Source organism: Leucopleurus acutus, assembly GCF_964270905.1.
Source record: "Leucopleurus acutus genome assembly, chromosome: 11".
Taxonomy (NCBI): Eukaryota; Metazoa; Chordata; class Mammalia; order Artiodactyla; family Delphinidae; genus Leucopleurus; species Leucopleurus acutus.
The window spans coordinates 13970401-13992908 of NC_139152.1; positions in this window are offsets into that span (position 1 = coordinate 13970401).

Sequence of the window (22508 nt, forward strand, 5' to 3'; positions counted from 1 at the left end):
TTTCTTTAATGAGTAGTAGGAAAAATAGACAAAAAATCATTAAAGATGTAGGAATTTGAATAACAAAAATATATCATAGACTGGCTATCTCTTTGTATCTATATAGTTATATTTCTATAAATAATGCATGTATATATTTATATATATATAAAGCTGTATTTAGTAACTGGGGAATAGATAATCTTTTTAAGTACTCTTGGAACAGTTATGAAAATTGACCTTTTTCTGGGCTATAAATCAAATTTTATCTAATAGCTAAGAACTAAAATAATGACAATTAAGCTAGAATTAAATGGAAAAAACATAACTAGAAAAATTTCCTTTTATCAATATTTGAAAGCTAAGAATTAGACTTCTAAGTAATTTTTGTTTCAAAGAAGAAAATAGGAAAACATTTAGCTGAATGATAACAATAATGGAAATCTTAGCTCATGTTGCACTTTGTAGAATGCAGCTAAAGCCCCACATAGAGGGAAAGTTATATAAATATATGACAAAGAGAGAAGTGTTGAAAATTAATGAGCTAAATATCTATCTCATACAGGAGAAACAGAACAGGGAAGGTAAAAAATAGAAACAAATTAATACAACAGAAAAACATTCAATAACGAGCATTTAAAAAGCCAAAATTCTTTCTTTAAAACTGCTGCTTAAATTGATGACCCCTCAGATTAGATGAATTATGACAAAAGAGAGAAGGCCCAAATAAACAGTACCAAAAGCAAAGTAAGGACATTTCTCTCAATCTTAAAGATATTGAAGAAATATTAATAGGATGATATAAACAACTTACAGTATTAAGTTTACACCTTTAGATAAAGTAGATACATTTCTGGAAAAATAGAATCATCCAAAAGTGATTCCAGAAGAAAGAGAAAAGCTAAGTAATATATACATAGATACTAAGAAACTAAACCATTAATCAAAAGCCTTCCCACAGGGGAGACCTTCAAGATGGCGGAGGAGTAAGACGTGGAGATCACCTTCCTCCCCACAAATACATCAGAAATACATCTACATGTGGAACAACTCCTACAGAACACCTAATGAACCCTGGTAGAAGACTTCAGACTTCCCAGAAGGCAAGAAACTCCCCACATACCTGGGTAGGGCAAAACAAAAAAGAAAAAACAGAGACTAAAGAATAGGGACGGGACCTGCACCTCTGGGAGGGAGCAATGAAGGAAGAAAAGTTTCCACACACTAGGAAGCCCCTTCACTGGCGGAAGATAGGGGGGTGGGTGGGGGGGAAGCATCGGAGCCACAGCGGAGAGTGCAGTTATAGGGGTTCAGAGGGCAAAGCGGAGAGATTCACGCCCAGAGGATCGGTGCCAACCAGCACTCACCAGCCCGAGAGGCTTGTCTGCTCACCCACCTGGACGGTTGGTGCCTGCACCAGGCCCTGAAGAGCTCCGCCCCTCCCTTCCCGAAGAGACCCCTATAAAGCAGCCCTGCCCACAGCCTACCGGCAGAGCGAGTCTCTAGAGCACAAATGCGCACCTCTCCATTCACTGATCAAAGAATAAAGCTTACCTTTGATTCTGAACCAAACTCAATTGATCTTGTTCTATTGGCATAAGTGAAACCGGGCAGAAGGACTGTTATTGGGGACTGACTTGAGAGTGTTGCTAGCACCAGGTTTTCTAAACCCACACTTCTGACTGGCTGTAAATTTGGGGGTTTCCACAAACCCTCTCAGGTTTGTTAATTACTAGAATGTCTCAAAGAATTCTTAAAATAACAATTTTATTCTGAAGTATACAGATCAGGAGACCCAGCCAAATGAGGAAACAGGAAGAGAGGTTGGTTTACCGTTGACTTGAGCAATGTAATTTACTGCAATAATAGATTAGAAAAGAAAAATCTAATTTTCTCAATAGATACAGAGGAAATGCATCTTCCATTCATACTAAGACTCAGTTAATCTGGACTTAATAATAGTCATTGTAGATACTTCCTTGTCCCATGCTTAATATACACATCTGGTAGTTAAATTCTATCATTTTTCCCCAGCTTTATTGAGATTCTATTGACATACAACATATGTAACTGTAAGGTGTAGGTTGTGAGAATTTTATACACTTATGTATTGTGAAATGGTTACCATGATAAAGTTAGTGATCACTTCCATCCTCTCACATATTCACCATTTTTGTGTGTGTGGTGATAAATTTTAAGACCTTCTATCTTGAAACTTTCAAGTATGTAATACAATACTGTTAATTATAGTCATTATGCTGTACACATACCAGAACTTATTAGCTGTATCATTTCTAAGTGCTTTTTCTATTGGTCTTTTCTTTCTGTTCTGCGTCTGGCCTTATCTCTCATTGGAACTACTTGAATTGCCTTTTCGTTGATTTATTTTCTTTTAATGTTGCCCACCTTCCATTCCTCTCCTAAACTTTCTAATATGTAAGTCTGTTTGCTTTCTACCTTTGCTCAATATTTTTCATCAAATTTCCATGGTTTAGAGCATAAAATTTGATACTATGGGGCTCCTTTTAGTAGTAGACAACTAATCTTACCTCATATTAATTATAAGTTAGAAACATCAAGCTCCCAACTTCAAAAACTATCACGCCTACCCATATTTTAGGAATTTGTAACAGTTAATATCAATAAAAATTATGGCTTATATTTCTATAGCACTTAGTCTGTGAAGTGCTATTTGTATTATAAAAGTTTATTTTATAATAACAAGTATTATTATAACTCCTTCTTTCTTTATTTAAGACTTTGTTTAGAGAAGTTTTAAGTTCACAGAAAAATTAAGAGAAAGGTATAGAGATTTCCCATATACTCGCTGTCACCACACATACATAGGCTTCCCCATTATCGACATCCCCCATCAGAGGGGGGCATTTGTTACAATCGATCAGTCTACTCTGACACACCGTTATCATCCAAAGCTCGTATGTTACATTGGAATTCACTTTTGGTGTTGTACATTCCATGGTTTGGAAAAATGTGCAAAGACACGTATCTATCATTATAGTATCATACAGACTATTTTCACTGCCCTGCAAACCTCTGTGCCTGCCTATTCGACTCTTCTCTATCCCCCCAACCTCTGGCAGTCACTGATATTTTTACCGTCTCCATAGTTTTGCCTTTTCCAGAATGTTATATAGTTGAAATCATTCAGTATGTAGCGTTTCAGGTTGGCTTATTTCACTTAGTAATATGCTTTAAGATTCTTCCATGTCTCTCCATGGCTTGATAGCTCATTTCTTTTTAGTACTGAATAACATCTCATTGTCTGGATGAACCACAGTTTGTTTACCTATTCACTTACTGAAAGACATGCTGGTTGCTTCCAAGTTTTGTTAATTCTGAATAAAACTGTTATAACATCCATGTGAATGTTTATGTGTAGACATACATTTTCAGCTTCTTTGGATAAATACCAAGGAGCACAATTACTGGATTATATGGTAAGAGTGTGTTTAGTTTTATAAGAAACAGTGAAACTGTTTTCCAAAGTAGTTGTATCCCTTCTTTCTTGAGGAGGTAACTGGAGACAGAAGATGTGAGTCATTTTTTCTAACTAAAGGCAGAACTGGGAGTAGAATTCAGTTCCTGTGACTGCTAGTTTACTGCTCTTTCTAAATTGGAATAACCTTCTTTACGTGAATATAAAGTCATTCCTCAATATCTCATAACTACGGATATTTTAGCCACTCTCTGACAGCTTTTTAAAAAAAAATTTTATATTTACCCTTTCCCCCTGGCCCTCCTGTCCTGTGTTCCTGATTATCAGACACTTTCTCTTGCTTATCTCTTTTGTCTACGTCTTTGTCAGAAGAATGACAGAATTGTGGAAGCTAGCAGTTTTCTCTGTCCTTTCTCCTACTCTAAGTCGGGCACCACAACATGGAATATTCTATTTGTATCTACCCTGGATAACTCATATAACTATGCTCATGGCTCATTGATAACTAAATAAGGTTATTTCTATAATTCATCTAGATTCATTTTCTTTCCCTGTTTAAAATAAAAAGAGAAAACTTTTTTCCAATACATGAAATTAGGTTTAAATTAATTTCATCAAGTAACATTTTTGAAAGACATTTATTATCTTCTTTCCTATTCATACTATATTTAGGTACAATTTGTTGTTTTTAAATCTAAGAAGAGTTTATAAAACATGCATGGTAAATATACCCAAGAGGATTAAGTTCATACATGAAGGCATGGTGTGCTGGTGTTACTTTTCTAAACCAACCATTTTTATAGCATTTTAGTATTATCTATTCTAATATTTTAATAATCAATTGACAGAATTTCCTTGCATTGTACTGAAATTTTCAAACACGTAGCTAGTCGACGTTTGAATTTTGATTGATTGCTGACTGACCAATGGATATAATATTTCAGGACCTTCTGCATTTTAGTTATTTGCATGATTTAGTATTTGCTATGGTTGCTGCCAAGTATTCACATTGTTGTCTGTTCCAAATGATAGGAAAAAATAACTGACATGCAAACTGGACACCTATAACTTACTTTGTTACAAAAGCAACACATTGAATTGTCCAAGATGTACATTAAGTAAACCTGGATTGCACATATTTTTAAATTGAAAATATGAGGATTAATTTACTGAAACCCCCCCATGGAAAGTAACTATATGTCACAGGTGCCAAATTAGCAGTCTCCAGGTTATAAGATCACAACCCCTAGAGGAATATTTATCTATATGTTTACTTAATATCTAACAGCATGTGAAATTTATTTATTAATATGCCTGCAGGTTTCTCTCTAATCCCACTTCTCAAAGATGCACACACATAGATAAAAAGCCAGGAGGGGGTGAATTGCCCTGGAACTGTTTCCATGTAAGCTGAAAAATATGGTTATAATGGGAAAAGCAGGAGTTTCTCTCCTTCTGACCTTGAACATTTATATGCATCTAAAGGAAAATATGTGGACAAATTCAAAGGCCTTCCTCCATGGCATCTTCCCTGCAATACCCTTGGTCCAATCTAAGTGAGCACTGATTGCGCTGTCTTTGATTATAATTTACCTATAGGCCTTATTTTATCATCCCTTTAATTATAGTTTATATGTATCCCTCTATTTCCTTTGAATGCTCTACATTGATAGAGATCTTGGGGTGATAATTCATTTTAATACATGACACATAGCAAAGTGACTTTGTACATTGGCCTCTACCAAATATTTATTAAATGCATTTGGTTTGAATTGAATTATATACAAATTATATGTGAAAACTTAAACATGTAAACCAACTATTGAGGGTAATGATATTGAAAAGGAAGAACAAACGTTTTTTTAAACTTGCAAAAAAATATGTTTCAGAAATATTTAGAGTGGAGTTTTCAAAGTACTTTCATTTTTCAAGGGAAGCTATAATACGAGATTGTATTAGATACATCGTTTTCCGACCTTATGTTGTCTAAACAAAATAAAGTATAGAATTGAAGCAACTGAATAATTTAAACCAAAACATTTTTTGCTTCAATGTTCTATCTATTTAGGGTATAACTATTGATCTGGCTTGAAATATCCAATGATTGCTTCAGTGCTATACTTCATTTAGCATGTGTGGACTTAGCCATAATGAAAAGAAATGTGCTTGAGGCCATAACCGCTAGACTGCATGCAATAGTAATACCAGACATTTGTATAATGTCTTACACTTCTCATAAAAGTGCTTTTACATCAATTATTTCATTAGGGGTCCTCAGGTGGGTGTGTGGGGATAAGGAGACAGTGAGACAGGTAGGAGATTTATTATAACTCACATTTTATAGATATAATAGAGAGGGTTATATTTTTTATGTTTCTTGCAAATGCCTAAATATCTTGCACAAGTCTCTTGCCTATATAAATCTAATTGTTTTAAAAATGAAGGTAAACGTAAAATAGATAGCTAGTGGGAAACAGCCGCATAGCACAGGAAGATCAGCTCGGTGCTTTGTGACCACCTAGAGGGGTGGGATAGGGAGGGTGGGAGGGAGGGAGATGCAAGAGGGAAGAGATATGGGGACATATGTATATGTATAACTGATTCACTTTGTTATAAAGCAGAAACTAACACACCACTGTAAAGCAATTATACTCTAATAAAGATGTTATAAAAAAATAGAAATGAAAGTAAAGCTTGCTATATGTAAAACCTATTTGTATACATAGGGGGCTTGCTATTCACTTAATGTTGTCAAGGAGTAGGGAGTACCAATTAGACCTTTATAACTGTTAATTTCCAGATATTTGTAAATGTACCATGGGAATATATAAAAGAAAGTTATTTGTTCTAACAAGGGGATTGAAGAGAGTATGCACAGAAGAGATGGCATTTTGAATTGAGTCTTAGAGGGTGAGTTCAACAGTGAGAGAAGTGATTAAGGCCAAAAGCAACAGCTCTCAAATGTAAAATTGCCCATCAGAGCTGAAAGTCTGTAGCATGATATAGCTTCAGGGTAAGTTACATGGGAGAAAATTATGGAAAATACAACTAGAAAAGTAGAAGTGGGCCAGAGTAGGAGTAACCTTGAATTCCAAGCTAAAGATTTTGGCTCTTCTTTTGTGGGCAGTGAGGAAGGTTCTTTGTTTTTGTTTTGTTTTGTTTTGTTTCAGGGTAAAAATGTAGGAAACACTACTCTGACAGGAGATGAGAAAGGAGTTGAGAATGGAATCTTAGGGCAATATTTTCCACACACTTCATAGGACACATATAAAATGTTAACATGTGCATGACACTCTGGGCCAAACTGACAAGGTTGCTCATGGGTGTAGGCTACTAGCTCCCTGAGGCCTGCTGCCCCCAGCCTCCCCTAAGGCTGAGAGAATAAGTATAATTTATCTCACTTGAATCCATTAGCTCCACCAGCAAAGAGCCTTTTATCCTGCCTTTCGCAAAGGAAGGAAGAAGAGGAGGTAATGAAGGACAAGACAAAGGAAATGAGAAGACAAAATGAGAAAGGAAGCAGAAGTGTGTGGTATCATAAGTCAAAGGAGGAGAAATATTTCAAAAAGGGAGAGAACCAAAAAGACTTGACCACTATTGCAAAGCAGTCATATGGGAGCTCAAGTTTTACAACCACTATGAAAAGCAATATGGCAGTTCCTCAAAATTTAAAAATTGAAATACCATATGATCCAGCAATTCCCTTCCTGGGTATATATCTGAAGGAATTGAAATCAGTATCTTGAAGGGATATTTACACACTCATGTTCATTGCAGCATTATTCACAATAACCAATATATGGAAACAAGCCAAGTGTCCAACAATGGATGAATGGATAAAGAAGGTGTGGTATGTGTGTGTGTGTATATATATATATATATATATAAAATAGAAGACTATGCAACCATGAAAAAGAAAGAAAGCCTGCTTTTTGCAACAACATGAATAGAGATAAGTCAGACTGAGAAACACAAATATTGTATGATCTCACTTATATGTGAAATCTAAAAAAGCTGAGCTTGTAAAAACAGAATAAAGTGATGGTTAACAGGGCCTGGAGGATGGGGGATTTGGAGAGATGTTTAAGGGTAAAAACGTAAGACTAGTTGATACATAAGTCCTGGAGATCTAATGTACAACATAGTGATTATAGTCAGCAGTACTGTATTAGAAACTTCAAAGTTGCTAAGAGACTAAATCTTAACTGCTCTTAACACAGAAAAGAAATGAAAATACGTGACATGATAAAGATGTTAGCTAATGCTACTGCAGTAATCATATTGCAATATATAAATGTATCAAACCAATGAGTTGTACACCTTAAACTAACACAATGTTACATGTCAATTATATCTCAATAAAACAAACAAAAAAATCAAATTGTGTGGGAGCTAAGAGGACACTGGGTAGGACGATGTGATCCCTCATTGTTAGAGAGCTGTTTGTGTAGCAGAGGGGACATGAAAGGCAGATTAAGTGGTGACTGGGAGGTAAGGAAGTGGTGTGTGTAGGTTACTGGTCTTGTAAGAAGCTGGGTATGGGGAGGAAAATGACAATAAGCTAGAAGGAGAGGCAAGGATCCTTTGGGAAGTTGAAAACTTGAGTATGTATATAAGTCAAGAGGAAGATGTCAGGAGAGAGAATAGGGCTGAAAACTTGAGAGAAGAGGAAATAATTGATAAAGCAAAATTTGGTCAAATGAGAGAGACTGGAATTAAATGCATGAGTAGAGGAATTAACCTTGGCATTGGTTAAATAAATGTCTCCATTTTTATAGACAGAAGTATTGATGAAGTGAAAGAGAGAGAGATTTTGAAGGGTGCTGAAGAAATGTGAGAATATTCTCACTCAGTAGCTTTTGTTTTCTCTGTAAAATAGGATGTGAGATGGATGGTAATCATTCAACAATTCCTATTGGGGAAAAGGATAGGTGACAAGGTAGAGTGAGGTTAGGGTCAGGTGAATCTATCAATCATGTTCTCAACACTATGCTCAACAATGTGCTGGGTGCTGTAGGGGATATAAAATATGTATGATATGATTCCTGCCCTCAAAGGGAAACACACACACAAATACCTTTAAAGATAAGGAAAACTTTGCAAGGTAAAGTATTACTTGCTGAAAAGCAAAAAAAAAAAAAAAAAAATCTTATGGAAGAATTGGGGGTGGTGGTGAAGAAGCTGAGAAAAGCTTCATTCATTATTTGGATAAACAGAGGATTAGACTGTAGAAAGAAGCAGAGGCCAGTGTAAGGATGGCACACACACCAGATAATAGAGGAAGTGGGTGATGGGGAAAATGATGGAATAAATCGGAAGGAACCAGAGTATAGAGTGTCTGTAGGGAGGATAGAGATGCTTGAAGATTAATTAGGTATTTACATGCAGGATGGAGGAGAGTGTGGAGATAATAGAGGTAGAAACATAATAAACCAGGAAACTGTTGCAGCAAACCAGATGCCAGTGCCAGAATGGGGAGAAAGGGATGAATCTGAGATATATTCTGAAGGATGATTTGCTAAAATAATGTGACAGATGGGATATTGATTGGGAGGAAGAAAAGAATAAACTATGCTTTTAAGATTTTACTTCTGGGAGATAGAAAAATGATGCTAGTGCCGAAATGGAACATCTGGGAAAACAAGACTGTTCTGGGGTGATGATGAGTTTCAATTTGGGGCTTTTTGATGTTTGGGGGAATAGTAGTGAAGATGATGGGTAGGTTTTTGGCATTTCAAGTCTGTGATGGGGAAGTACAGAAGCTTACAATTTGGATTATCACCAAGAGGTCATAAATGAAGCTTTGGGAAACAATCAACCCACCCGAGAAAGGGCTTGGAGAGACACAGGATCAGAGAATTAAGACTATAGTTTCAAGGGGCATTTCCCGTTAAAGTGAAGAGCAGGAAGGCAAGCCTGATAAGGAAGCAAAGGAAATGATCAGAAAGGCTGGGAGACTAGTGCATCGACATGTTCTGAAACAGAGCAAGAAGAAAACTTCAAAGGGCAGACAATTTCATTTCAGTAAAGGTCATGAAGAAATAAAATTGGTAGAAATCCACTGAATCTGACCAAAAGGAGATCATTTTAAACCTTCCAGAGATCAATTTTAGTGAAGTGATAGGAGTAGAAGAGAATGAAGGTACCAGGTAAACAGACAGTTGGTATATAAATATGCTCAATTCCTTCCAAAGGAGAACGTATTCGGATTTCTTAGAGTCCTGAGGAAGTGCTTTAGTGATCATCACTGAAACTGATTGAATGTTGCACTAGACCCTGCTAGCTCCTCACCTCTCAGTCATCCAGAGTAGCTCCACTTATATTATGTGTGTGTATGTGTGTGTTCACACATATACAGATTTAGGAGTTGCCTATAATATATATATATATATATATATATATATATTTTTTTTTTTTTTTTTTGCAGTACGCGGGCCTCTCACTGTTGTGGCCTCTCCAGTTGTGGAGCACAGGCTCGGGACACGCAGGCTCAGCGGCCATGGCTCACGGGCCCAGTCGCTCTGCGGCATGTGGGATCTTCCCGGACCGGGGCACGAACCCGTGTCCCCTGCATCGGCAGGCGGACGCCCAACCACTGCACCACCAGGGAAGCCCTGCCTATAATATTTCATTTGGAGAGGTGTTTGTTGCTAAAATAAAACATAAAATTTAATAATCTGCTCTAGAAGTTTGGCAATTAAAAAGAGAAAAATATTAGATGAGTGCTAGAAAGGATAGCAGGGTAATTTTACAACAGGATATTAATAACTCCCAATATGTTAGAGAAAATTGGCTGTGGATCCGCACATCTCTTATTTTAAATTTTGACTCTATTTGCTAGCTACATGTGTGAGTTACTTAACCTCAGTTCTCTCTAGTCTGAAATGTATACAATGGTATTCACTTCCTGAGGCGGTTGTTTGGATAAGACCAGAGTAGACAAGGGGACCAGTTTCTTTTGTCTCTAATTTCCATTTCAGTGAGTGTGATTTCCACAAACCACACATTCAGGTGTACAGGAAATGAAACGTCATGCTCTGTAATTAAACTGAATCTCTAGCTTGAGCTCCTATTTCTATTGATGGCAGAAATCTTAGTCATTTCCAAGTGAACGCAACAGCTCTGTGTGTTCTCAGACAATTGTTTTAAACCCAATTAAATTCATGATTTACCTCACCACACAATCTCTCCAGTGTGGCATCTAAGATCTCATGGATCTTCTGGGTTTCCGGGTCAGGCATTTACTCCTTGGTCAGCTTGTTGTCATTGGCATCCATTGGGATCTTCCCTCGGACTGCCTCCTGGGCTCTCGTCACCCTTTGTGCAGGCGCTGGCTGATATGTGATGGGTCCTGCTGCATCTTCTGATGCTCATGAAACATACCATGCTTCACCTACTGCTGTGTGGCAGCTTCTTACCCTGACCACTCTATCTGTTCACCAACTATTTCTGCCAGCTAGAATGTATTTGCCTTTTCAGGGCCATGTGAAAACATGAGTCTCCCCTGGAGACATGTTAAGGTTTGAGGGATTGACCTGAGCTCCTTCAGACCTGCCTGGCCCCTCATGTCTAGTTATTACTGTACCAACACTCAGATTCCCCATTAGGTGCTTTTCTTTAAGAAATAATGTCCTTCCAGAATACACGCTGGGAAGCTAAACCCTGGTCTTGAATTTACAAACCTAGCCGAGGTTTCTCTGCTTATACCCTCCAGAAAACAACAGGAAAAAGGGAACACCTTACATAGGCCTCTCGTAAACCCACATAAACCCGATGTTCAAAAGCTGTGCTCTTGCTTTTCTCACTGTGCCCTGCACCCGCTCCTTCCCCCTCGCTCACAGCACCTCATGTGGATCTGGGCAAAGCCCTGCTTGCATTTGGTCATTGATATTTACAAAACCTTTCTACCCGCAGCCTGGACCCATAGTAGGTGAACTTCCTCAGATGTGTTGCTACCTTAGCAATCTTCTTGAAACCTGGTCTTTGACGGAGCTGGATGAGTCAACTGGACAGAAGCCCGTCAAGCTGCTCTAGAGGTTAAGGCCAGTTTAAGGCCAAGTGATGGCACTGAAGTCTTCTTCCCTGAATATTGTGTGTTTTTGTTTTGTTTTGTTTGTTTTTACGTCAGGCTACTCACATAGTCATTGCTCAAGAAGCAAATGAATGAATTCAGATCATAGAGGTTTGAAAGGTAGTTACAGGTCAGTGTAAGTGCGGCCTAGGCTATCCTGTCCACCTGGTTTTATCATCCTGGCATAATTTGGTCCCTCTCCCAACCTCTTAAGCACAGATATGCTAATTTGGTTGCTTAGCAATCATTCAAAATGGAACATCGCTATTGGACTGCTTTTAATTAAACCATGGTTTCCTGGTATAGTCATTTGATATCAGGATAGCTGAGAAAACTCCCTTAGCAGCTTCAGAAAGGGGCACAGAGACTAGTAGTTATTCTACATCCCAAAATTGTGATGGTGTGTTTCTTATTTGGTCTGTGAAAACCTACCAACACTCACACACACACACACATGCACGTGCCTTCGCACCCGTTTAAACAACATAGAATTGCCACTCCTCGTGCTGGTATAACTCTGAGAGTAACTCACTCTTGGTTTTGGCTTTAATTCTAGTTGTCTGAAAAGTTTGCTCTGCAGGATTTCCAGTTGACTGTCTAAGGATCAAATACCCCTCTGCACCACTCATTTTCTAAGCCACACTGTTTGATGAATTGTTCTCTTTGTCTCTGTCTCTCTGTCTCTTTTGGGACTGATTCAAGGACTAACTCAATAGTGTTCATATTTGCCCATGACTATAATTTGTCTAGGATTCATACCAACTAAACTAAATCTATGAATACCATATTTATTAGAAGTCCTTTTTCATGAAATAGGCATCTGTCTCTACCACTCAAATTTGTAGGTGTTTTTTTTTTTTTTTTTTTTTTTTTTTTTGCGGTACGTGGGCCTCTCACTGTTGTGGCCTCTCCTGTTGTGGAGTACAGGCTCTGGACGCGCAGGCTCAGCGGCCATGGCTCACGGGCCCAGCCGCTCCGCGGCATGTGGGATCTTCCCAGACCGGGGCACGAACACGTGTCCCCTGCATCGGCAGGCAGACTCTCAACCACTGCACTACCAGGGAAGTCCTGTAGTTTTTTAAACTAGTATTATTTAATATTGTTGCATAAAGACTTTCTGAACTCACTTTCCTTATTGTTCTAGAATTTTGAGAAAATATTTTTATGACCTCCCTAGGATTTTTCTCTTGGAGGACCAGTGCATTCAAACGCATGTGTTTTGATGTCTTTGGACGATGTAAAGTTTTTTTTTTAAGTCGTTTTTATAAAGACCACAAGCCTAAGTATCTTTAAACATTGAAGATAAAGCAATAGAGGAATGAGAGAAATAAAAGACACTGAGACTAAGCCTCATCCCAAAAGAATTATGAAGGCACACACTCTAGTCCTCAGATAATTAAGCTCCTTTTTCACAAGAAAGAAGTTTTCCCTTCTGTAAATGAGAGGAAGAGTGAAAGGCCAGAAAAAATGGGAAATCAAGATTGAGGTAAAGCCAGAATGTGGAGAGCTCACTCATGGGATAGTTTCACTCTCATGTCAGAAACATGAGAAAGAAATCAGCATGAGCTTTGGTGTCAAACTGAAACATTTTTCATTTGGCATGATGCTAATGAGAACTGAAACCACCATGATTTCCTGCCCCTGTGTTAAACAACACTAAACAAGTAAAAGTAATTCAATTATGTTCTCTAGAAAATACTTGCTACTGGAAGAAAAGCCTATGATGCAATGAAAAGAGCTTACTTATCGAAACTAACAGTTTTCTCATCAACACTCCATTTAGCAGTTTCTCCTTGCTGTTCCCACCCATTCAAAGGTACAGTGTCATAAACTCAACCCAGTCCCAACCAGTTAGCCACCTTTCAAAATATATGCATTGAAATTGCTCAACCCAGACACTAAAAACCTGTAACTATCCTCCCTTAAATCCCCTTTTGAAGGTGCAGCCGAGATTCTGTCAAAGTGATGTTAGCCTTTTCTGTAGTAGTTCTAAGAAACTTAGTTTCGCTTTATCAACAGCTTCATCTTGAGGTCTTTTAGGTGGCTGGTGGTCAACCCAACCTGGATTTTAATTGCCCCTTTACATAACTAAAGGTAACTCATTTAACTGATTCCAAATATAAAATACATAGACCCAAGATTTTCCCTAATAATACCTGCATATATGGATTTCATAGTAGTGCAAATAGAGCTCATGAATGAGGCAGCAATGCATCTGTGAATAATGTTCAAAAATTCTTACTTTCCTCCTAAGTCTTGTAAAGTGTTTGTAATGAACTACATGTGTCTTGGACTCCTTAATAGGGTACTGTCTGATCTTTACTTACTTTTTCTATAACCTAGGGTAATTTGCTTTTCTTCTCAGAGCTTGAATTTCTTCTTTAGTAAAATGGGGTTGATCACTATGCCACAAAGTTATTGGGAGGATTAAAGGGGTCCATGTAGGTAGAGATTCTAGAATAATCCCCAGCATATGGTGCAAATAAAATGTGTTGGTGCCCTTCTTCTTTTTTGTCTATTTCCTTCCTTAAACTTGGAAGTTTGCCATATGTTGAGAAAAAGTATAACTAGTTCTCATTTTTCTATATCGCTGGACAGAGAATCTATGAAAGTGAAGTCTTTGCATATCTCCACCACCCAGCAAATATTCTAACATTCTTAAGATTATTTTCACTGTGGGAGAGGAAGGCAGAATTTCACTGACTGAGAGAAAGCCATAAAACGTCCCATGGCTCCTTAACTACTGGGAAATAGCACATCTCCCTTTTAATTTAATTAGGAGCTACAGAATTTAACACTTTTTTCTGGTAGTTGATCTTTCTATCACATCTTTTCCTATCACATGTGGTATTTTTAGTAAACACTGAGAATTTGGGTGACAAATGACTTGTACAAATTTCAGAAGTTCAAATTAAGAATTTTACTTGTTTCTTAATGAAAATTCAAATTCCCCTTATGTTTGACTTACAATGGGTTAAGACCCATTGGGAAACACTAGATGTTGCCATATTTTTGTATCCAAGTTTAAGCGTGTTTTTCAGAGCTGGAATTTCCCTTTCTTTCCCTCTCTGTCCATTTGTATCCATCTGCTTCTCTCTCCCATGCACATATCTGTGCCTGTACCCACGCACCACACACACACACCTGTCTTTCTTCTCTTCCATGCTTTCATGTCACTGACTTTTACAGAATCTACGCTTAAGCAGTCTGGACAGCAGCAATCTAAAGACAGATTCCATCAAGCTCCTATCTGTTAGAACCTGCAGTGCTTGCATTTGGATTCGATATCTAACAATAATGTGGTGTTTTATAAACATTAGTGAGGATGATTCTGCACTGGTCAGCAAAGGTAAAAAAATAGGTGCTTTGGGAAAACAAATAAAAAAGGAATTGGATCTGTCTCAATAAATTGCACAAATTGTAAATATCCCAATGATGCAGCCGCTTACTCGGGCATAGGAAAATAAAGCTGACAATTACGCTTTAGAATGAATAGGTGAGTAATACGATGGCTAAAAATTGTCCTTACAATCGTTTTATTAAGTGCAGCACAGTATTTGTTTATTAAACACAGTTTCTGTTTCATCTGTCTGTTCAGTTCTTCAGATATCATTTTAATAATGTCAATTAAGATTTACATTCAAGTCATGATTCTTTTCTATTCTGGTTTGGGTCTGCAGATACACTTGTTCCATCAATTTAAACATAATTATAGAATAATCTTTCACAAATATTATACTTAATAACATGAAGGCATTTATACATTCTGGTCCTTCATTTATACACGTTAAAATTTCATTTCAAATTAGAGGACTTTGAATATTTGAATATCTTTTTAAGACATCATATAGGGTTTCTAGCATAGTGTGCATCAAAGCCCTAGAAATGGCCATGATTTGTCAGGATTACACAGCCTGCAAAGTCAGAAGCAACTTGAAAGAAATGATTTCTGGCTTCAGCAAGGCAAAACTTAGTTTGATTATGAGCTACACATTCCTCTTTGGTTTTAGAGATCAGAACCTGACATTTTACTCAGGCCAGGGTCTGAACAGAGTTTTGTGTAATGGGAAAAGTGACAGTCCTTTTAAGTTTTACAAGTACATACTGTAATGCAGAGACTCTATGTACAAGACTTTGCCATGACAAAATCAATAATTTAGGCCATTGTTTTGACATGAATTAACAGAAATATCACATCAGACAATTTTTAGTCCCCTCATTGAATGTAGAGTCCTAAAAATCTGCTGCTTAAATCAGCACTCAGGGAAAACATAAATTCCCATGACTTTTTTTACAGTTGTATAAGTCCCAACAGATGTGAATGTGCAAAGTAAATTTATTGCTGTATTTTGAGGGACTGTCTCTTATTTTTAAATATTTTCCAACATTTAATCTACATCAATCTTTTTTATTTATTTATGTCAGCACTTTTCATTAACTACTGTGAAACAAGTTCTCATAAACCAAAAAGACAGATTGTTCTGTTGTATAATGGTGGGTAAGAAAGATGGTAGAACTTGGTACTGGAACAATGTGGTCTGTTTGATTAAAATGTTATTTCTTTTCCTTTAGCCTTTAAAATAATGTTCTAAACATTAAAACAAAACTTAACGAACTTTGCACAGTGTTGATGGTTAATATTAGGTTGGTTAAAATTTCAGTAGATATATTATTTTTAAACGTTTTGGCATTTATAGACGTAAATTTATTAAACGTGTGGGACTAGATATTTTTCAAGACTCTCATCTGCTTTCATAATTAAAATCAAAGGATAATTAAATTTAATAAATATTCACTTCATCACTGTCTTTTTGGAAAAATATTTATTTCTACAAAACAAGCTCCAGCTATATTTCTCTAAAAATACCCTATAGTGACTTTGCAACTTAGTCAACATATTTTACCATTGTATGCTCTCACTTTGATCTTTTGTACTATCTAAATGTGCAACTAGGTTTATTTTTCCTACTAATTTTTCTGAGCTATATTTCCATATTCTTGGGGGCACATTGATTTTGTATTGTCAAGTGATAGCACCGAAACATCACTCTCAACTTTCTGCATTTAACTGCAATATCATTTATTGATAAATGACAATGTATCTATCCTATATTGACAATGTATCTATCCTATATTGCCCAGAACAGTCCTCGTGTGTATTTTTGTCCAGCCTTAATTATCAATTATGTACCTGATCCTCTTTCACATATATCCTGGTTTCAATGATAAGAACATCTATTTTGAACTTGTCAGAACCTCCTCAAAATAAGTAAGATTCATATATTATAACAGAAATTCTCCTGCTGCCTCCTTCTGGAATTTTTCTTATTTTTTTGCCCTTAAAACTATACTTCCTGTCTACTTCCAGCTGTGAGTAAACATAGACATAGATAAACATTGTTGATGCATGACCTTTGCCCAGATGTGATGGTAGGAGATGACACTGCATTGAGCAAATGAAGGAACTGCTGCTTGTATCAGCACTCACTCAAGAGGAAAGATCATTTCTCCTTTCTTGCTATTTAGCCAAGCATTTACTGTGGGGATTTCCAAAGACCTAGTATTAGAGTTTCTGTCAGAAAGTTGATGGTCATACACACATATCTAGAAAGCAAATAGTTTGAAGTCAGAGGGCATAACTCATTGCATTTATTCCATTCATGTTGTTAATTTAAGGTGTGCTTTCTATTTCAAAAGGTCAGGAAATATCAGTTTGATAGCTCATTCTTGTTATACCTAATATTTTCTTTACTTTACATGCAAACACATCCAAGAGCCCAAAAGAAGCAAAGGAAAATCAGGCAAATTTCCTGATCTTTGTTCAGTGCAAAAGCTGAACTTAGCAGCTCTGCTCATCCAGCTCCCGGAGAAATCAAACATCACAGAAAGTTTTGCCTTGCTGCATGGCCTTTCTGGCCTTACTTTTGAACAACAGAAGGCGTAAAAGAGCGATGAGGGCTGAAGCACAGGTCATATTCCCTGGTGATACAAACCCCTTACCTTGTGATTACCCCCAATGGTGTGCTAGAGCTGGCTGCTCCTGGCTTGGGAAAGCAAATTGTGAACACCTTTCTCTGAATTCAGTGACGTCTTGTTGGTATATGAAATCAGCATGGTGGGAACATTTATACAAAAGATATTGGCAAATACTACAAATCAAGGATTTTTTTTTTTCTTGAGGAGCCAACTATTAAACATTTACTAGAGTACCATGGATTACCTCTCTCATTAATTTGAGTTTACTGATTATTTTAATTTACTGCATTATATTTATGACCGATGATTTGTAGTTAATAGTGGAAGAAGATACCTATGCACTGTCTCATATTGTGCATGGATATTTTCCTTTGCACAAGTGGGATCATTCCTTTCCTATCTTTTTTGCACCTCACGTTTCTCACTTAATAATATATCCTGGGTGATTTTCCTAAGTCAGCACATACAAATCTACTTCATTTTGTATTAACAACTACATTACAATCCATAAGTGAATAGTGTCACCAAAGTTTATTTACCCAGGTCCCTTTAGTTGAAAAAAATAGCTAGTTTCCAGTTTTTAGCTATTATAAAGAATGCTGTGTTGACAACTTTTTTCACACTCTACCTTTGTGTAAGCCACTTTTATATAGCTATAGAAATATATAAAATGCTGAGTTAAAATGTAGGTACATTTTATATTTTGATTGATATTGTTAATTTGTGCTCCTAAAAGTATGAGTACAATTTGGCATCATTCAAAGTATCATTTGAAATGGTAACTCTTCTCTTTTCCTTCTTCTCCTCTACACTCCCCACCCCTATCTTATTTTTCTTTAATGGCAGGCTAGATCAGATTTGAGATGCAACATTAGGCATAGGTAATTTTCATCCTTACAGGGATATATTTCTAGTAGGAGGATAATATAACAAAGATAAAAATGTCAGTGTTCTTTTAAAAATTGTGTAAAAATTTTTAAAATCTCGGTGTTCTTTTAAATTTCAGCAAATAATTTTGAAGTGCTTACCTATGTATCAGGCACTATGATTAGAAGATTCTTTTAAATAGATTTAAAAGGCAGACCTGTTCCCTGACCTCACGTAGCTCACACTCTAATAGGAAAGCCAAAACAGAGTCAAATGTATTTGGCAATCCATCCACTCCCTACATTTGTTAGGCCATTCTTTCTGCAACACCCTGGTCTACTTTTCTAAACTCCTTTTAAACCAGTTGTTCTTGGATATGATCCCATCCTTCCCCATCATGGGAATTCCCTTTCCTCTTTTATGTATTGTATCTCGTCTTCCCTTTTCTTAGCTTTTTCCCTTATTTTTGATACAGAATATCTTCCCACAGCTAAAAGGTGCATGGAAAGTACATTTTTTTTTTGACACTTAGCTTTGTTAAAATGTCATTATTCTCCCCTCATACTTTCTATATCCTAGCTTGGTTAAGAATTCTGGTTGGAAATAAATTTCTCTTCGAATTTTATAGAATTTGTTCTATTATTTTCTAGCTTTCATTGTTGCTGTTGAGCAATCTGATTGGGAGCATAGGACCTCTAGTTTCTCTCTTAAATTTTAAAGAGATGTTTCCTTACCCTACATATTCTTCAATTTCCAAATGAAATGTCTTAGAGTGGATTTTTTGAAAAATTCATTTTGCAGAGCATTTGGTAGATCATTTCAATCTGGAAAATAATTACTGATTATTATATGATTCTTACAAAAATAAGTATGTCGATTAGAGCAAGATCATGTTAAAATGATCTGTTCTAGGTGTTGGATAAAATAGGAAAGCCAATGATCCTAGGAAATAGTTTTGTATTGTTTTCTTTCATATTTTCTTCACTTCCATAGCCTGCCTTTTGGTAACTCTTCTTATTGTGGCCTCTCCCGTTGCGGAGCACAGGCTCCGGACGCGCAGGCTCAGCGGCCACGGCTCACGGGCTCAGCCGTTCTACGGCATGTGGGATCTTCCCGGACCGTGTCCCCTGTTTCCCTAAATTGTGTAGTGATCCTTGTTTCTCTGTTCATGTTTAGGTTGAAATACTCAAAAGCTAATTTTAAGGTCAGCATGCATAGCTGAAACTTATTTATTGGTGGGTATCATAAAAGGATTATTGAGTAAGAACCCAGCTGTTTTGTCAGTGACCTCAAATTGTCATATCTGTAGCCATTGTTCCTCAGCTGGTCAATTTCCCCAAAGAGAAATCCTTTAATTCCTTGTTAGTAGGAGTGGAGAACTGGAGAGGTGAGATGTAATATGAGGTCAGGCAGTTTTCTGAAAGCTTCAGGTATGAAAGGGGTTGGCAATCTTTTTGCCTGATGTCCCTAGAGTCAAGACACTCTTTCAATTCAGCTCTCCAGAAAAATCTTGTCTTCTGCCAGGCTCTACAGTCTGGGAAAGGGCAGATCTGAGATCTAACTGCTTAAACACATTTCTAATAATCCGTCTGTTTTTAGCACTAGTTCCTGAGTTCTGAGGTGTGAATTGTCTTGCTTCTCATTGGCTTCCCTTCCTGTGAACACTTCGGTTTTAGCATCCTCAGCTCTAAGGCAATCATGTCTTGTCTATACTCTCAACATCTTCAAAATATTGTTGACAACTTTCTTCTGCTGAAACCTCTTTTCCTTTCTCTGGCCTTTTTTGTTACTGTCTGTTACTGTCATTTTACGGCCTTTTTTGTTACTGTCTGTTACTGTCATTTTATAGGTTATTGTAAGATAGGAAGGATAAAGACCTTGTTAAGTTGGCTACATTGAACCACAGAGCTTTCTAATAACACACCATGCAGACAGAGCTCAGCTTTCGGTGGACATGGCCAGCACTCAGAAAAGGCAGAGCAGGCAGTGCTATGGGAAATGCAGTTAGAAGAACACATATCACTTCCTGCACTGTAACAGGGAGGTTCCTTCTCTCCTATTAATATTCCCTGCAATAGAAAACATTTCCCATTTACCTGAAAGAGATCTTTCTTAACTTTCAGATGTATTTGTTTCTGTTATGAGTTATGCATAACTCATTTTAGAAAATTTGACAAGTGAAGCAAAATATAACCAAGTATATATTCATATCCTTTGTTCTAATCTTTCTTTCAATACTACGATTGTAAGATATCCAGTCTTTTGTAATGATTTCCCCATGCTCACTATATTTTCGGTATAGATTTTATTTATTGTAAGGGAAATACACAAAAAAGTGCATATATACATTTTAAAGACAAATAATAAACATTTATGTACCCCCTCCATAGCTTATGAATTAAAAAGTATTTGTGTTATCTTATTGGCCAGATTATGAACTCTTAAGGATACATAATATTGGAAACTTGGCTTTTCCAAGTATTTTACACTTAATGTATGCTTAATTTACTCGTCAAAATAAGCATATGAGGTAGATATTAGTATTAGCTGCCTTTTGGGTATTAGGAAACTGAGGCTTAGGGTGGTTAAGAATTTTGGCCAGGTAATAAAAGGCAGATATGGTATGTGTACATTATATGTCAGGGTACAGTGAAGAGGCCAACTCACAAAACAGTTATTTGAACAGAGCAAATTTACTATAAAGAACTGTTACCCAGGTATAATGGTTAACTAGGTCAGCAGTCCCCAACCTGTTTGGCAGCACGGACTGGTTTCATGGAAGACAATTTTTCCATGGATGGTAGTGGGGAGGATAGTTCAGGCGGTAATGGGAGGGATGGGGAGCAGCAGGGAGCGATGGGGAGTGATGGGGAGCAGTGTGGAGTGATGGGGAGCGATGGGGAGTGGTGGGGAGCGATGGGGAGCGATGGGGAGTGGTGGGGAGTGGTGGGGAGCAGTGGGGAGTTGTGGGGAGCGATGGGGAGTGGTGGGGAGTGGTGGGGAGCGATGCGGAGTGGTGGGGAGTGGTGGGGAGCGATGGGGAGCGGTGGGGAGTGGTGGGGAACGATGGGGAGCGGTGCAGAGTGATGGGGAGCGGTGCAGAGTGATGGGGAGTGGGGGGAGCGATGGGGAGTGATGGAGAGCGATGGGAAGTGGTGGGGAGTGGTGGGGAGCGGTGGGGGGCGGTGGGGAGTGGTGGGGGTGTGGGGAGCGGTGGGGAGCGGTGGGGGGCGGTGGGGGGCGGTGGGGAGCGGTGGGGGCGATGGGGGGCGGTGGGGAGCGGTGGGGGAAATGGGGGGCGGTGGGGAGCGGTGGGGGAAATGGGGGGCGGTGGGGAGCAGTGGGGAGCGGCAAATGAAGCTTCACTCACTCTCCCACTGCTCACTTCCTGCTGTGTGGCCCAGTTCCTGTATCAGTCTGCGGCCCGGGGGTTGGGGACCCCTGAACTAGGTAATTAAAAGGGTAAAAAGAAAATTCTATGGAGTTAAGGAAGTAGCAACTGTAAGAAACAGCTACTACCTCTAGAACTGAGGAAGAAAGTAAAGATAATTGGAATTATTACAACCTAGAAACTTAAAGGAAGGTCTCCGTGTTTCCAAAATGCAGATCTCTGAGGAAGAGGCACTGCTCAGCTGGCTTCAGTGTTTCTGACCATAAAGGAGGAGCTCTGTTGCCCTGGGACCCAGAACTCTGAGGAACAGGTGCCAGCCAGGTATTGGTGTCGCTGGGGAGCCTTGAGGAGGCTGGTTCTGCAAGCCTAGAACAAACTGCGAGCTGGGCTAAGCTGCTGCTATGGGCTAGAACTGCTGCTACCAGGGTGACAAAGTGTGGCTGGAGGGATGTTCACAAGAACTATACCCAGATAGCCGACAAGAAATGTACAGTAAGGGGCAAGAAGTAGCTTCTTCTTCCTCCTCCAGCCTCCTAGTCTGCCTCTATCGCCCTGTATTGGCAGAGTCTAACATGGAGCCACCTGGCAAAGCAGAAAGAAGTATGGCTGGTGAGTCTTTGCTTCAGCATCACAAAGTCAACAATAGAAGGTTGGACTTAGAGCTGAGCGACAATAACCTAGTAACTGGCATATTGGTGCAAAAACTGAATTTATAATTGAGGTAAAATTTGCATGAGGTGAAACACATTGTGCTCAGTGTGAAAGCG